Consider the following 16,216-nt stretch of genomic DNA (forward strand, 5'->3'; position numbering starts at 1 on the left):
CTGCCCTTGAGGAGGAGAAAGGAAGAGCCAGAGAAAGCGCAAATAGTTATCCATAAACACGCAGGATGAAGTGTGTGTACACAGACGGCAGCACCTGTCCGGGCGTAGGGAGGGGACAGGAGGACGGTGGCTCTGGGCATGGGGAGGTGACATTGGAGCACACAGCCCGACAGAAAACAGCCTTTCACTCACTTCCAGAGGCCCCGCCCTGGTCACAGGAGGCCTGGAAGTGGGAAGGAAGGGAAAGTGATTGCGTGCTTGCTGTTCCCTGGGCCAGGTGTGCTCTTCCCTGCTCTTTGCACAGCGAGCTCCTCCTCCTCCTTCAGGTCTGTTGTCCCTGATCACCCAAAGTTGTGTGTGGCAGCCTCCCCATCTGCCACCTCTGCCATGGACCACAAACTGCACTGGTGACCAGGAAGCCAGGAGGCTGTGGCTTCTGCTTGAGTGTATCCAGCAGCATCTCTAACAGTAGCCAGCACAGGCCAGGTGCTTAATAAATGCGTGTTGAATGAAGCTTGTCTCCTGCACTTCTCCCTCCACCCCTGCTCTCTCAGGCCCAGCCGCCTGCTTACCGTCCCAAACACACCTGTGAGTCCCTTTTTCTCTATCTGGCTCCTGCCCTTCTCTCCGCCTGACCCTCCTTCCTCCTGATCCTTCCAGCTTAGTTTATGTGGCGCCTCCCTCAGGAAGCCACCCCGGATGCCCCACAGTCTGAACTGGGCCTTCCTCTGTTGGCGTGGCCAGGCCATGGGGCGTGGACAAGCTTGCAGTCTGCCCACTGCCTGTCTGGCACCGCTCTGTCTTGGGGGCTCCCTGAGGGCAGCGACTTGCTTGTTGTTCGACTGCTGGGCACAGCACATTGTCTGGCACACCATCACGCTGACCAGGGAAATGTTGGAGTTAATCTAAATTCACCTCTCCGGGCCCTTGGGGCATCGATGAGATTGGGTCTGCTTATCAACTGGCTCTTAAAATATTCTGAGGCTTGTTATTGTCTTAATAATCCTCATTTTGGAGCGAGCTTCTGAATGGGTTCATAGCTCAAGGCCTTCATGTCTGGAGGGGCCGGCCCAGGAGGGCTTAGGTTGGACCGCTGCTCCCCTGAGTCCCGGCATTTATGAGCACGATGAGCTTCTGCCTCCCTCCTAGGTCCTCCTCCACACTCCCCCATCTAGCACATCTTAGCTATGACACTTTGGTGGCATCCTTCTTCTCACTGTGAGGGCGGGGCTGCTCTTCCCCCTCGGTCCCCACGGCCTGAAGCTCAGAGAGAGCTCTCAGTGCAAGGTTGAGTCAGCCTCGCTTCCCAGGGTCTTAAGTCCCCCGGGGGTGGTGTGTGCTGTGACAAGCAGGTTGGAAATGACTATCATAGCAGCTCGTGTTCATTGATTACTTACTGTGTGTCAGCCACGGTTCTTGGAATTTCATGTGTGTTAACTATTCTTATTTTTTAGCTTTAATGTAGCATAATTGACGTACCCTAAAATTCACCCATTTAAAGCGTACAGGTTGAGAATTTTGGTAATTGTGTGCAGCTCTGTAACCACATTACGCTCAAGATGTCGAAATTTCCTTCCCCCCCAGATCTCTTGACCCATTTGCATTCCATCCCTCGGGACCCCTCATCCCAAGCAAGCACTGATCAGCTTTCTGTCCCTAAAATTTTGCCTTTCCTACAATTTCGTATAGATGAAATCATGTAATACGGAGCTTTCTTCTTCGGCTTCTTTCACTTGGCATGAAGTTTTTAAGATCCACTCACAGTGATGCACAAATAAAGATTGCATTCTTTTTCATTGCTGCGTAGTATTCCACAGTGTGGCTATATCACAGTTTGTTTGTCTGTTCACGAGTTGATGGACATTTGGGTTGTTTCCAAGACCAACTATTAATTCTTGCAACAAGACTGTGAGGAAACTGAGAGAGAGAAATGAACTTGCCAGAGGTCACGTGGTGTGAGTGGCAGAGGTGGGATTTGAACCAGACAGTCCGGCACCAGAGCCCACAGCCAGACCCCCACGCCATGCTGCTCACCTGCTGTCTGCACTCTTCCAGCAGTAATAGAGCTTACTGTGTGCCAGGCACTGTTATGAATGCTTCACGTACATGAACTGCTTTAATCCGCACAGCCTTTTGTGGGATGGGCACCATTATATTCCCATTTTGCAGATAAGTCGAAGCACTGAGATGTTTGGTGGTTGCAGAAAAGGCTGACTGAAGTGGGAAGGGAGGCTGGCTTTTCTTGCTGGATGGGCTGCCTGGATGCTGGCCATCTTGGCGTTCACCCGGGAGCACCTGATCCCAAGGCCCGGCCTCTGGGAAGGGAGGAGGCGGAGTGTGTGGGGGGACAGTCCTGCCAGCGCGTGCAGACCTCTCTGGTGGGCACAGGGTCCTGGGATGGCGGGGCTGCCAGCAGATGCTCAGGATAAACACAGCTCTGGTGCCTGGCTGAGGGACGAGGTCACAGCAGTCTTGGTCGGCTGGGAACATGTGCAGGTGGCAGAGGTGGGGTTGGCCTCGTGCCCTGCGGCAGAAGACGATATGTTGACTGGCATCAGGTTTTACTAGAGTGTTGCGCCCAGGGCTGCCCTGTGACTTCAGGGCCCAGGATGGAATCTCCTTGCCATGAACTGGTACCCTCCCCTTTGAATGTCTCAACTGGAATTTGGAGCTTAGAAATGAAACAGTGGGGACATTTTCAGACTTGCTTGGATGGCAAAATCCATGCTAGTGGGCACTTTCTATGAGCCTGTTCCTACAACCCTCACCCCTCCAGTCCCTGCCCCCCACAGCCTAGGTTAAAATGCAGGGGTGTCCCCTCCACGGGCACACCTGTGTGTGCCTTTTCCTGCTGGCTTCATTGCCACTCGTGTAAAAAACAAACAAAACCGGAACTGGAAAGAGGCCCCAGGAGCTCTCTTAAACTTGCTGTCTGATGTAAGCCCTGTCCTTGGCTGACGATGCTGATTTTTATGGGTGGGTCAGAGTGAAGGTTCCTAAAGCCAGACTTACTGTTTGTGTTCCCTTTACCTCTCTTTCTTTAGTATCTGTGTAAATGTTGAAAACACTTTTTTAAAAAAGTTAAATGGATCCAGTATAACTCCTCTGTCGGCTGGATAATGAGGGTCTTGGTGATAATAATTTTCACTTTATGTTTTTCTGTGGGTTTTTACAAGCGTCATCATTTTTTAATTTTTAAAACAGCCCTGGAGTAGGCAGGGAGCGGGTGATTGCTTCCATTTCTTTTTCAATGCAAGGCTCAGAGAGCCTGAGTAACTTGCTTGGAGTCACACAGCTGGTAAGCGGCGTGCTGGGTCTAGACTTGGCCTCTTATTCTGGGTTCAATGCCTTCTGGGCCACTCATGTTCCCAGGAAGGGAGTGAGGGAGCGGGTGGATGCCTGGGTTCCATCCAGGAGTTGTGGAGGAGTCCTCATGTGTTTCTCTGATGGCTTCTAGCGCAGCAGGAAGAAAAGAAAAGGCACAACGAGGTCTTGCTAATAAGCCAGAGGCTGGGAGGCCTGTCCTTTGACTCTGATCACGAGAAAGCGGGATGTAACCAACGCTCCTGCTGAGCCCCGGGCTGTCCACGGCTGGAGATGGGGACTCAGGCGTCCAGGAGCTGCTGAGCGCTGGCTTCGTGCTGGGCGCTATCTGAACAGCTGTTCTGGGGACTTCCTGAATCTCCCAAGAAGCCAGAAAACCTAGCGGAGTGAGGTCAGCGTTTCCCAGTTCATAAGGGCAGAGCCGGGAGTCCAGCCCCCACAGCCAGACATGCTCTTAACCCCACATCGTGTGCCAAGCAACGGATCGGAGGTCTGCTCATCCGAGGCTTGGCCCCAGCCTGGTTTGGAGGAAGAGGAGGTTTAAGGTAGCAAGATGAAATGCTCAGCCCGAGCAGTGGACAAGGATGAAGGGTACGGACGAGGCCACTTCCCGCAGGAGAAACGCAGGGAGAAGAGCACGGTGGGCCCCTCCTGGAGAGAGACTTCCCATCCATAGGGAGCACTCAAGGTGGTTCAGAGCGGCCGTGTCAAGCTTGTGTCAGGGTAGCTGTGCTCTGTTACACCGAACCTTTGGTCACCAGGGGCCCTGTGGGTTGGGGTGCTTTGGGGGGATGGAGAAACAGGAGGTGACATCACAGCATGGGGCACAGCAGAGAAAGGCCAACATTTGCTGCCTGCGAGTTGCAGGGTGGAGAACGCGCATTCGAGAGAAGCGGAAACTCAGAGACAGAAGCACTTGGAGAGTTGTCAAAGTATATTTTTGAAAAAGTTAAACACATAATTCTCCTACAAATAGACAGCGAGCATGTGTCAGAGACATTTAACTCATTAATGAGGAAGCCAGCAGGAGGGCAAAGCTGGTTCCAGGAAAGATACGGGAGACAGACATATCTCGTTAGTGAAAGGATGCTGGACTCCGATTCCAGGGTGAGATACTAGACGTCCTGGATCCTAGATACCAGCAAACGTCCTCCAGGGCAATGAGACCACCACCTTTCGGATGGTCTTTTATCCCTCCAGACAGAAACGAGTGGCAGTTTACCACTTCCCGACGAGTTAACCTCTAACTTCACAATGTCGGAGCCACAATGAGGAGAAAATTATCAGAGTGACATTCCTAAGAGCGTCGGAAGACCCTTCCTGGGCAGGTGGGACGGTGCTCCGGTGTGACATTGAAGCCTGGCAGACACCCATCGGCCTTAGTTTGAAGTCCTGGATGGTTTTTCCCTAAGACTTTGGAGACATCTGGGGCGAGGCTCCTCTGAATTTCCTCCAGTGGACGGGTTAGGATGCCAGCCGTCATTTAAATACTGAAGGACGCAGGCTCATCGTTCAAGGTGGTGGATTCAAAATGCACATCACCTTAGGTTCTTCCCAGAGTCCGATGAGAAGACCTGTAAAAGGGTTTTCCTGAAAAGCGAAAATCTGGAAAGACAAAAAAGAGAAAATATCAAGAATTTTGGAAATAGCATGTGAGCAGTGACTAAGTTGTCCTGCAAGTGGGGGGACGGTGGGGCTGGAAACGGGATGGATGGTGGGAGGTCAAGGAAGGCGTTTGGTGTCCTCTCCCCTCCCCTCCCCCAGTTAGCACAACCAGATTGCCCTCCCCCACCCCAGCTGTGGCAGAAAGTGAGGGTTTACTCTTAGGAGAGAGTGAAACGAAAGTCCCGGAGAAGAGGGGTTAAGAAAAGATTTATAGATGGATGGAGACCGTGGCTGTCTCCCCCACTCAGCTTCAGCAAGCTGGTGGTCGATTCTTTACCCACTCAGGGGTACCCGAAAGTTCTTCTCTGGGGACTCTGGTCAGCCTGAGAGAAAGGGTCCTAACCTCCAGAGATCCCCACCAAAACGCCCTGATCGCCCTACAGTGGGACCTCCTGCGCAAGCCTCACCCATGTGCCCGTGTGTCCAGGCAGCTCCTTGTGCCTCTCACCTGAGCCCAGACGGCCAAGGATCGCCCGGGGTCTCAGGAGAGCCTTGACTTTGCAAGACAAACAGAAGAAAACCAATTTGGAGGCAACCAACTGTGCAGAGAGGGGCGTGAAAGTTGGGGGCGGGCATTATTCCCAGGATGAAAGTCAACTTTACGTCACGTGTGTAGTATTCATGCCAAGATGTTTAGGAAGGATGTGATCACGAGGAAAGGAATGAATCCACATGTGGAGTAGCCTACAGGAAACCGCCGTGGAGATTTCAAAGATGGGAACGAGAAGAGGAAGAAGGTTGCTCCTGCTCTGGAACCACAGACAAGACAGGACCACCCAGTGGGATGGGTAGACCCAGAACTGGAAAGCATTCCTTGTACCGTGGGAAATCATTTATAAATAATTCAGTACGTATCTCTAAAAGGCTTTTTAAATGGCATAACCACCATTACTGCACACTATTATTGCACCTGAGAAATGATCTGTTTTTATCCTTTATTCAGACTGGATCTGGGTCCCCCCTGCCTCCTTGAGAAAGAAGGCCCTGGCCGAAATGCAGAGAGAACCCCAGAAGGTTCTTTGCCTTCGTTCTCCCTGGGGCAGAGAATCTGGAGATGGAAAAGCGGTTTCAGGAATGATTCAGACTCTGTGTGATTTCTACCCCACCTTCCCTGAGCCAGGCAGGGCCACCGTGCCACCATCAGTCCTGCGCTTATGCCCAGAAGGCAAGGAGGGAGCGAGCACTGGTGTCGGTCGGCTCCTCCTGTGGGGGCAGCATCACACGCCCTGTCTCCTTCCGGTGGAGGTGGGGGTGTGGTTCCCACTGAACAGAGAAGATGGAGGCTCAGAGGCCCCTCAGGCAGAGAGACAGGCCAGGATCAAACCCAAGACTATCCTGGAGGACCCAGCTCTGTCTGGTGGCTGGTATACGAGCCGTCATCTTCCCTTGGAAGATGGTGTCGGGTCACAAAGCCAGTCTCCGAAAACAGAAGCTTTTCTGTGCAGGTGTCCTCCCACAGGCAGGTGTCTGTCGGGTGGGCACTGAGCATGTTGGACCCAGTTTGCAGAGGGCTTGGGCATTCCAGAAAGAAAAGTATCCCTTGCGACAATCCCCAGCTCCATCTTCCCTCCTGTAACTCTCGGCATCACTGTCTCCTGCCCCTTTCTCTCATTATGCTCAGCGCTTGAGAGCTGAGTCTGAATTTTAAATTCGTGTTCTCAATAGATCAAGCCTTAGAAAATAGGACGTTTCAAGATCTTATTACACCAAGTTGGGGACCTTTAAACATTGGGTGCCACGCTTTGCAATTGGCTTGCTTGCCCTATTTTTGTTAATGGATCTTTAATTCTCTTTAAACATTTGCTCCTATCTTTTGGTTTTATTAAATTTTGAAATGCACGTGTGTTTTTGAGTCCTCTGGGTAACAAAATGTCAACAGATCATAGAGTACATTTTTTTCGTTGCCTGCCAGCCTGCGGAGTTACAACAATAACCTAAATCTGATTAGAAATGAGGTTATGACCTCCCACCCTTACCCCAGACCTTCTGAAACGTGAGGAGTTAAAGCAATGATAGGTTCTCCTCAAATAGTTACAACTTTTTACCGAATTCTTTTCTCGGGATGGGGCGTGGCGGGACGAGGTATACTTCAGCCCCCGTCAGTGAGCTGAGGCCTCTAGAATAAGGTTCATGGAGTGTTTAGTGAAGGGACATTTGGGAAGATGCTACTTCACTCCCACCAGGATGGCCACGATTAAAAAAAAAAAAGGACACAAGTGCTGGGAAGCGGGTTGAGAATTGGAACCTTTGTACACTGCTGGTGGGAATGTAAAATGATGCAGCTGCTGTGGAAAACAGTTTGGAGGTTTCCAAAAAAGTTAAACATAGAATTCCCATATGACCCAGCAATTCCGCTCCTAGGTGTCTATCCGATATAACTGGAAACAGGCGCTCAAGCAAAGACTCGTATGTGAATATTTGCAGCCCTAGGACTCATACTAGCCACAAGGTGGAAGCAACCCAAATGCCGGTGAAGTCATGCAAACAAATCGTGGTGTATCCATCCAGTGGAATATTATATAGCCATAAAAAGGAAGGAAGCACAGATACATGCCACAGCGTGGAGGGACCTGAAGACATTATGCTGAGTGAGAGAAGCCAGGCACAAAAGGCCACATATTTTATGATTCCGTTGATATGAAATGTCCAGAATAGGCAAATCCATAGAGGCAGAAAGCAGATTGGTGATTGTTAAGGGCTGTGGGGAGAGAGGAGAGGGAGGGGTAACTGGTTAATGGGGAGGGAGTTTTATTTTGGGGTGAAGAAACTTTTACAATTAGATGGAGGGTGGTCGCATACCATTGAGAATGTACTAAATGCCACTGAATTGTATACTTTAAAATGGTTAATTTTACGGTATGTGAATTTCACCTCAATTGAAAAAGAAGAGACAATTTGGCTTCTTGTAACACAGTTGCTGTTCTGCTTGCCATGAGGCCAAATAAGTGAGTTGGGGAGGACCTGCAGGTGGGGTGGTCCGACGAGCAGTATGGTGCAGTGGGTGGTAAGAGAATGGGCTCTGGAGGGAGGCAGACGCGGGTTCAAATCCTGGCTTCTCCAAGCCGTGTGATGTCGGGTAAGTTAGTTAATCTCTCTGAGCCTCATTTCCCCCAGCTGTAGATGGAGCTACAGTAGTGCCAACCTCACAGGGTTGCTGAGGAGACGAAGCTCTTAAGGTCAGCCTGCATGGGTTCCAGCTGGCAGCCCAGGACATGCCACTTCTCCAAAATCTAGTCTCCTCTTCTGCAAAACTAAGAGTGAGAACCCTACCTGGCACACCTTTGTCACGTGGGAGAGGGGGATCACTGGCAGGAATGTGCTTGAGCATCTCCCAGTCTCTCTGCACATTCTCAGGCCACTGAGACTGAGGCCGGGGGGGGGGGGGGCGCACTAAAGAGGGATCTGGTTTTCCTTCTCTGATCCGTCCACTGCACTCTGTGTACAGGAGGCAGGGCTGGTGCTGACCAAGGCCCCGGAAGCCCTCTGCCAGGGGGCGGGCCCGGACCTGTCCAGCTCCTGCTGAGAGGCAGCAGCGTCCCCATCCCCAGTGGGGCGTGCGGGTTCCTCCAGGCATGGATCCTCCCCCAGCACCAGGACCAGCTGGCTAACTCAGCTTTAGCTCCAGTGCCAGGAGAGTTTGGGGTTCCTGGGATCAACATCTAAGTTGGTGGCTCTCAGCCGCCTTCCAGGGGACATGGGGCCACATCTGGAGACACTTTTGATTGTCACCCCCTGAGAGAGGGGTTTTTACGGGTATCTGGTGAGTAGAGGCCAGGAATGCTGCTCACACCCTGCAGAGCACGAGACGGCCCCGGAGACGGAGAACTGTCGGGCCCAGAATGCCAGTCATTCCAGAGGTGAGAACCTCAGCTGAGTGACCTGTCCAAAGGACAGGTTTACAATGCTCTGGGACACTCCCCACTGAGGGACCGTTCCTGCCTGCCCTGTGCATCTCATTAGTTATCTCAACAGCCAGGTAGGCGTCTCCCCACTTCATGGATGAGAAAAGTAAGACCCAGAGGGATGAGTAACTAGTCCAGGGACCCACAACTGCCGAGTGGCCGACCTGGGACTTGCCCCTGGGTCTGTCTCCCTCCAGAAGCTGTTTGTGTAACTGCCCATCAGTGAAACAGCACAATACATGTCTAGGTTACCTTGTGAAGACCAGACGGGGTAAGGTGTGTTTTAGCTGCATACGCCGACGTTACTCAGTGCCTCTCCTTGCCTGGGAGCTGTGCGGTGCGGTCCTTGCTCACAAGGCGCCTGGAATGTAGTGGGGGCAGAGGGCACAGACTTTAGAACAGATAAATACACTATGCTAAGGGCTAAGAGTCCGAGGGAGGGGGCCGGCCTGGTGGCGCAGCAGTTAAGTTCACACATTCCGCTTTGGAGGCCTGGGGTTCACCAGTTCGGATCCCAGGTGCACACATGGCACCGCTTGGCAAGCCATGCTGTGGTAGGCATCCCACATACAAAGCAGAGGAAGATGGGCACGGATGTTAGCTCAGGGCCGGTCTTCCTCAGCAAAAAGAGGAGGATTGGCAGCAGATGTTAGCTCAGGGCTAATCTTCCTCGGGGGGAGGGGGGAAGAGTCTGGGGGAGAACTGTGTACCCAAACCAAGGAGAAACTGTTGCCTGACCTGAGTGAAGATAAGAAAGAGGCAGTCAGCGTGCAGAAGAAAGGCGGGAAGGGTATTCTAAGTAGATGGAACAGCATGAACAAAGGGATGGGGTTATCAAGTGGCGTGGAACGGTGGCGGGAGCCGAACACTGAGCCGACTTGGGAGAGAAGTGCGGCTCTAGAGGAAGAGAACTGTACCTGTGCCGAAGGGCTTGGACCTTTTCCTGAGGGTGAGACGGGAGCGGCAGGTCAGGGTGCGTTCTGGATCAGGCATTCTGGCTGCCGTGTGGAAGACGGGTCTGCGGGGCAGTGGGCTGGGTCACGGGAATGTGCTTGAGCATCTTTCACAGGTCTGGCAGTTTTCCAAAGTCCATCATGTCCACTCCCACCAGGACGTACGGAGCTGTCGCGACTTCACCTTCTGACAGTGTTTCTCTTCGCTGTCTTGCTGTGACTTTAGTGTGCGTTTCACTGCAGATGGATGGTTCTGAGCACCTTTTTGTGTGTTTCTTGGCTATTCGGACATCTTTCCCCCCCATAATGTGTCTGAGTCTTCGTCCGGTTTTCTCAGACTTTCTCCTTCTGGTTGATTTGTCTCCCACTCCTTCGTCACGTGCACGTCCTCTGAGCACCGTCTCACCCCGTGCGTTTCACGTTCACTGTCTTACTGTGTCTTTTGAATGGAAGTTCTTAATTTTAATAAATTGATTTAATGATGACAGCAGTGAAGCAAATGTCTTCATTAAAAATGGAGCAAAGTGGCATCTTGGAAAGACGGAGGAAGCGTAGAGCTGCGGCTAGTGGGATTTCTAAGGGAATTAAAAGCTCCCTGGTTCCGTGAAACGAGGACGGTGGCTGGGAGTGGATCCTGAGTCTTAGCTCTTCTGTTACTGGGCAGGTCCCCAGTCCCCCATCTGTGAGAGGGGGTGCTGCCGGCCTGGCTCCTTGGGCTGTCCCCAGGCTCCAGTGAGTTCACGTGGGTGAGAGGGCGCTGAGGAGGGATGTCAGCGTTGTTCTCAGAGGTTCTGCTCAGAACCCAAAGGCAGAGGTGAGGCCCAAACCCGCCTCCCCCCTGGCTGGAGGGCTAGGCGGGGGGACCAGGGGCGCAGGGGCCTGGTGGGGGATGCTGCGATAACCCGGGAAGGGGAAGATCAGTTCCGGCCTGAGGCGGGGGTCGAGCCGGGGCACCCCTGCCCCCTCCTCCTTCCTGGGGTCTCTGCATTCCTGTCCCTTGCTATCCAAGGTCTGTGAGCCCCTGCCTGGCAGCCAAGGAGCTCTGGAGAGAAGAGACTCCGTTGTGGCTGGCTGGAGTGAATTCCATTTGTGCCGTCTCGGTTGGTGGGTGCCCAGTTTGATGGGGTGGAGCTCATTCCCACAAGGGCCAACAGTCTGCTTGAATCCCACCTTCCTACCTCCACCTCCTCGCCCGCTGCCTCCTCATCGCATGCTGCCCTCCAGCCACGCTGACCTGTTCCACAAACACATCGCCGCTTCCTGCCCTTGCCCACACCCTGCCCTCGGCTGAAGCCGCTGCTCTCCATCTCCCCTCCGTGACGGCCGGTTCCCTCCCTGCTGTGTTCTCTTCATGGTCCTCACCTCCCCCTGAAGCTGGGTGCATGGCACTGCTGGGGTAGGGTCCCCTCTCTGCCACCAGCACACCAAAGGTTCAAGGGCACGGACTTCACTCTATGGCCTGTAATCATGCCTGGCACGTGGTGGGAACCCACAAACACTGGAAGCGGGGGGACACAGACGCTTGAAGCCAAAATGTGGGTCCTCTGCCATTGAAGGCAGAACTGAGGAGCAGCGATGGGGAGCCGGGTGAATTCCACGGCTGGAGGGGAGAGAACGTCTTGTTCCAGCAGTGCCCTCTGGCCTCGTTTAAAAAGACCTAGGAAGGGGCTTTTGAGCTCTGTGGGCCAAGTCGAGTTTCCCGGGAGGTGGCCAGCTGTGCTTGCTAATCCCTCCTAATCCTTGGGCCCTGGGCAGTTACCAAGAGGGGGTCCGGCACTTGGCCAGGATTCCGGGCCTCGGGCAGGAATCTGCCCCGTTGGCCACTTTCTGCCCCTCGGAGCCACCTGTTGCCATAAAGACGTGAGTCCCCTGCCGGGCTCCGAGGAGTGCACGGTGACCCTTTGCCGCAGCAGGACAGGCGTCGGACGGACACTGTGAGCAGCTGGGATCCTGATAATCCGAGATCGTGTGTTCAGTGCCCCACCCACCCCACACCAATGGGGCTTTTCTGTGACCGGGGGCCTTTGGGAGATTCCACTTTTGAGGCGGTGCTTTTTATCACCTCCAGAGGACCTGGTGGCTCCTGCCCAGGGTCACACAGCGCCAGGAACTCTCAGCCTGCAGGCAAGGCTGTGTCCCCTGCCTCGAGGGGGTGCAGAGGCCTAGGGGGCAAGACGGAGGCTCTGGAGGCACCAGGGGCTCGGGCTGGCCTCCAGGCGCTGCTGCTGGTGAGCCGCTGACTGTGGGCGAGGGAGGCGACCCCCATAAGCCTCAGTCGTCTCTTGCGTAGAACGGGAGGTGCCCCTTCCTCCGGGCCTGGGTGAGGGTTCAGTGGACAACAGCGGCCCTGGGCGGGTGGCCAGATGAGGGGACGGATGGCAGAGACGCTCACCACGCCACGAAACGCAGTCAGATGATCTCAGAGAATTTTCAGTTGCATTTGCCCAGTAGATTTACGTTCTTCAATTATTAAATGATGTTATTTTGCTTCGTGTGGGTTTTTTATCCTTTAAGCCAGTGATTCTCAACCCTGCCTGCATATTGGAGTCACCTGGGGAGGTTTAATGACTTTTGAGAACCGCCCAGGGCCCCCTCCTCTCCCAACATTATGACGTAATCGCTCAGGCGTAGCCTGGGCACCAGCATTTTTTGAAGCTCCCCAGCTGACTCTAAGGCTGCGAGCTCCTATTTTAGGCAGTCACGGATATTCTTTAATTCAGCACCTTTCAGAAATCTATAGGAAATTCAAGATAGACTACTTAAAAATGCATGTAACTTCTTAAAAGAAATTTTGCCTTATTGTGTCAATTCATATCAACCGTCTTGTCTATTATTTGGAGTACATCAATCAACTCCCTAGCTGACAATCCATACTGGCTTTCTTTTGAGTCCTCTAACCACACCCACCCCCTTTCCTGCCTCAGGCCCTTTGCACTTGCTGTTCTCTCTTTCTGGAACACCCTTCCTAGGTCTTGATATGGTGGGATCCTTGGAGTCATTCAGGGCCCAGCTTAAATGTCACCTCCTCAGAGAAGCCCTCTCAGACTTCCCAGTCTCAAGCAGCCCTCCCCCCAGTCACACTCTATCACATCACCCTGCACAGCACCAGAGCTGCCAGGATTACCCTGTGTATTTTCTTATTGCTGGGTGCTCTGCTCTTCAGTGTAAGCCCTGGAGAGGCTTGCTGTCTGGTTCGCTGCTGGGTCCCAGGCCCGGCACGTGGGAAGCGCCCAGCGAGAGCTTCTCGAATGTAAATGGGGTTGCTGTGCATCTTCGGTGTTCGTAAGCCCTTTGGGCTCAGGCCAAGCCCTGTGTCCCTTTGAGGCCGCTTGCAGTGCCTGGCATGGGAGTGGAGGCACGAGTCGGGTTGGGACGTAAATAGACTCATCAACTCGTTATACGATTAAGCTAACTAAAAGACCTGTCTGTTTAGGATTTGCTCCAGGTCGTTACAGAGGGAGGGGGAAATTAAGTACATTACGAAATAGCAACGCGCACTTGTAGTTTGGGGCTGTGTAAATATCCTGTAACAAATGGAAAGGTCTAGGCCAGGACTCAGGGGTCATCTCTGGGTTGAAAGGTTGCTGGGAATTTCATTTTCTTCTTTATCATTTTATATTTTGAAAAATTTCTGTAGTCAACACATATTTTCTGTGACCAGAAATACTAAATTTTAAATTAATTTAATTTTAAATTTTCAGTGCTTCTGGTACAGTGGTTTTAAACACTCTGGCTTACAAAAATAAAAAAATTTTCCGGCTCCGAAGCCAGACCCACCTGGCTCTGCAACCTGCCAGCTGTACCTCATCCAAATCAGCTAACTTCTCTCTCAGTCTTCCCTTCTGTGAAATGGGGATAATTGCAGTCCCTGCCTCCTAGTTATGGTGAGGATGAAATACGTTAATATACATAAAACGGTTAGAACTTGGCCTGGCACGAAGGATGCTCAGTCTGTGTCAGCTGGTATTTTTACTGCTGCTAAAGTACGGGCCTCTTTTAGGTACAGTATCTCAATCATTTAATCCCTCAAATAAACCTAGGAGGTGGGCGGAAGCAGAAACTTAGTGTTGATTGCTGTCAGAGCAAGGATGGGGACGCGGGGTCCAGCTCCCTCCTCAGGGGGTGGTGCGTTGACCGCCTGGCCCTACCTGGAAGCAGAGGAATTGGTTAGTCCTGTAAATAGGTCCTGGAGCAGTGCTTAGAGAATCCCGTGCCCCAGAGTGGACTCAAGACTGTGTCTTGACGCTGGGACTCAGAGGGCCCCGCCTTGGGCGCTCTGCCCTCCAGTGGCAGATACGGGAAGTGCGCGTGTTCTCGGCCGCGGAGCCCCTTGGCTGGTACTAAGAGCACGGATTCAGAGTCAGAAATCGTGGATCCCAGGCCTCATCTCTTCGCTCACTAGCAGAGAGGCCAGTGGCTCATCTCTCTCAGCTGTGCTCCGCCCTCCACCTGCCCCCAGGTCCCCACCCGCCTGTCTGGACCGCTGCAGTAGTCTGCCCGTCTGTCTCCCTCCCCCGAGGCATCCTTCATATCGCCTCCCAGTCGACTTGCTAACGGGCAGATATGCTCTTGTCACTGTCACATGTAAAGACCCCAGGGGTCCTCGTGGCAGGGAAGAGACTTAATGTTTATTGAAGTCCCGGCCCGAACTGCAAGTGTGCCACGTGGCCCTCTGTCTGCCCCCCACCCCGCTCGCCAGCCTCGTTTGTGCCCCCTCTCCTGCTCGCCTCTCGCCCGGACCCTGGAGGGCGCCAGGAGAAGTGGGCCAGGGTCGTGGATGGACCAGCCCGCGGAGGCAGCCCGCAGCTGCCCCGGATGTGAGGCAGCACCCCGAGGGCTGAGACCGCAGTGCGGCCCCCCTCCCAGAATGCCCCTCCTTCTGTCTCCACGCGCACCCACGCATCCCTGAAGGTGCAGCTTCATCCCCCGCTTCTGGAACGCTGCCTGTCGGCACCCCCGGGCAGCCCGAACTGCTTTCCGCGCTTCTCGGTTGCCGCTGTGCTAACATCCCCCGGCTGCCCCAGTCGTGCCCACCCACGACAGTGTGTGTGTCTCCCACTTGGCCTCAGACTGGAAGCCTCCCCAGGGCAGAGACTGTGTCAGCCATCAGAGTCGCTCCCTGCCCCCAGCAGGGCGCCCTGCACAGAAAAGGCTTCTGTCTGCGAATGAATGAGTGGTAATGCTGAAGGTGGAGGCCACTTCCCTGACCACCCCCCCCCCCCCCCCACCCAGGGACCCTGGCTGCACCTTCTGTGTCGCTCCCGAGCAAAGATCTGCAGTGTGGCCCGAGCTGTGCTGGCTGGACCCGCTCACAGCTGCCGGGGGCATGCATTCGGCCCAGAGACAGCAGTTCTGAAATGCAAGCCAGAAGTAGTCTGGAACAAACCATTTAATGACTCCGGCTTGACTCACATGAGATATGAACCGAGCCAACAGCAAGCGAAATGAATTTTTGATTACCACCTGGGCATTGTGATATTTCTGTCTGCCTCTGCCAGTGTTTTTCCCCCCCAACTCGAGCATGAAATACACTCCACGGTTCCTCAGAAGAGCTGGGCGGACAGGGCCTTTGGGGTAAAGTGATGTTGGAAATTATCAGCATAAGAAAGGAGAATGACAGGCCTGTTCAGGCAGAGGTTTTAACTTCTCTTATATAATTAAAACTCACTTTAAATTTCAGGGCTGCTTTTATCAAGACTGGGGGAGGCAGTGTACAGTATAGCGTAAGCATATTTTAGAGCTGCCTGTTTTCAGGGAAGTTTAATGGAGAGGGGTTTTAGGGTCAATTCTGATTTCTAAAAACATTGTCAGCATGTGCACTGGGGGCCTGCCCTGTGCCTGTGCTGGGGTGGGGGGGGGTGATAGAAAGTTAAACTGGATGGAAAGCCTGCCCTCCGGCAGACAGCTGCAGATTAGGTGTAAGGACAAGTAGAAAGGGCTCGGGGCTGTAGGAAAGGGCAGCAAGTTCAGGTCGATCCTGGGTGGCTGCATGGAGGAGGTGGCATTCTAGGCAGGCCTTGGAAGATGCTGAGGCTGGAGGTGGAGGGACCATGGTAAACAAAAGAAATGCAGCTCGCTCAGAAACCGAGGGGCCGTTAGCTGGGCCAGAGTGGGACCCAAGAAGGGGGCGGGAATAAGCTTGGGAAGGGAAGTTGGGTCAAGTGGTTGGGTGTTGAGGGTCGCTCTTATGGCAATGGCTGCCCTTGGTGTGGGAGAGCTGTTGGCCCAGGGGGCATTTTTCCATCTTTGGGGATATGGGGACAGCAGTGGACGTGACCCTACCAGCTGGGGTGTGGCAGGTGGAATGTTCCTCCTCCTGACGCTCAGAAGGCAGTTTATGGGGGGTGGTTAGTAAGTGACCCATTGGCAGGA

The 16,216-nt window shown here is 53.4% G+C and overlaps 1 protein-coding gene and 1 long non-coding RNA gene across 3 annotated transcripts in view; one reads left to right on the top strand and one right to left on the bottom strand.

The window, feature by feature from the left end:
- The window catches only part of SLC24A4 (solute carrier family 24 member 4), a 157,372-nt gene that overhangs the window by 39,913 nt on the left and 101,243 nt on the right, over positions 1-16,216 (top strand). The window lies entirely within an intron of this gene.
- On the bottom strand, positions 4,243-13,992 carry LOC139079230 (uncharacterized). Its single transcript, XR_011532641.1, has 3 exons — positions 9,809-13,992; positions 9,144-9,252; positions 4,243-4,929 (listed from the first exon to the last, which is right to left on the bottom strand). It is a non-coding gene; the product is annotated as an uncharacterized lncRNA (long non-coding RNA).

This window comes from Equus przewalskii, chromosome 25, assembly GCF_037783145.1.
Source record: "Equus przewalskii isolate Varuska chromosome 25, EquPr2, whole genome shotgun sequence".
Taxonomy (NCBI): domain Eukaryota; kingdom Metazoa; phylum Chordata; class Mammalia; order Perissodactyla; family Equidae; genus Equus; species Equus przewalskii.